General features: G+C 33.2%; 1 protein-coding gene across 1 annotated transcript in view; it reads right to left on the minus strand.

Annotated features, from left to right (window-relative positions):
• Positions 1–995: 995 nt before the first annotated feature.
• Positions 996–1,529, minus strand: part of BPNT1 (3'(2'), 5'-bisphosphate nucleotidase 1) — a 561,382-nt gene continuing 560,848 nt past the window's right edge. The window contains exon 9 of the mRNA XM_044061632.1: positions 996–1,529. This exon is cut by the window's right edge and continues 248 nt beyond it. The gene's annotated coding sequence lies outside the window, so the exon portion shown is untranslated.

The following is a 1,529-nucleotide window of genomic DNA, read 5'->3' on the forward strand; positions in this document are numbered from 1 at the left end:
ATTAACTGTCTCTGTGTTTGGGCCAGAAGACTGCCCATCTAAAATGAAAGTTAAAAAACATCTCAAGAAACCATGGATAATTCTAAATACACCAACAGGTGTTCACAAATGCTTTATCAGGTTGAATATAAAACACTGACCATCTACCTTACTGCCCCAGCAACAGTAATCAGAGGAAAGGGATACTACTGTCTCGGTTTGAGTATAGTTTATCCAGCACTGTAACAGCTTCCAAAAAACAACCTCCCTACAAACAATTTCCAATAAAATTGCCATTTAATTACAAACTTATCTTACTACAAACACCACTGCATTACTCTTTCTAAAGCTAATGATCTCCTGATAGCTTATCTGCTCTATAAAACCATTACTCTAGACTTTTACTACTAGCACATAAACTCACTCCCAGAACTTCATCATACAGCATTAGACATCTCTTACAATCCACCCCAATCTATTCACATCTGCAACTAAACTACACTGCAAAAATCATGCTTTTTCTACACCAGCTCCCAAACTGTGAGATGGGTTACCAATTTATCATACAGAACTCCCTCTTAAGCAGAATTTGGACCTCAACTCAAAAAACACCTAATCAATTATGCTAAATCTCAGTGCCACCAAACAGCTCAAATCACTTAAACCACACTATTTCATCTTTAATCACTACTTCTCCTCCAAAATAGCCATTTTGGCAGTTCTGCTGAATCTTTACTCTCACTCTATATTCTCTTTTTATTTTTGTCTTAACGCAATTGTTTAGATAATACTGAACATCAATAGATACTCTAATAAACATATTACCTTCACTTGTATTCATCTCATTTTTACTTGTGTTTCACTGTCACATCCATAAAATTTGGTATATAGTTTCTTCTCCATCACGGTCTTCATTGTGAAATACTCACCCAAGCTCTGCAGTCATTGGTCCACTGAGATTAAAGTATTGCACTGGTAAACACATTTAAACTTAAAATAAAATGTTGGCAAGGGCATCATCCAAAAGTAATTTTAATGAGTTTTCCACTCTCTTAGAAACTAAAGAAAACAGGTGAATTCCAAGCTTTTTCTGAAATTATTTCAAACTTTTAACACAAGCCTCATTGTGCCATAAAATTAGAAAACAATTAAAATTCTCCCTGTATATTTACACATTAAGCAATAACTTGGTATACAGAAACAAATAACCATATAATTTAAAGGTAATCTGATGTACCAAAGCAATATGTAGCACAGTAAACATACGTTCAGTTATATCAGTACTATAGGGCATAAATGTGATAAACAGGCATATATCATCAGGTAAGAATAAACTTTATAAGGCAAGTACTAGTAAAACTGTCAAAGGACACAGATATACAACATCTCTGTTTTACATCATTATTACAATTTGGCATTAATCAAATGCACAGCTTAAGCAGTACAACAATTTTACAATATTTTTATAGAAAAAGCTGCTGGATCGAACATGAAACATCACTTTCAAAATCTCTTTATTCTAAAATATGATTTCAAGGAATGTAATACTT

This window comes from Protopterus annectens, chromosome 1.part0 (assembly GCF_019279795.1).
Source record: "Protopterus annectens isolate FY-2018-M chromosome 1.part0, PAN1.0, whole genome shotgun sequence".
In the NCBI taxonomy this organism is placed as follows: Eukaryota; Metazoa; Chordata; order Ceratodontiformes; family Protopteridae; genus Protopterus; species Protopterus annectens.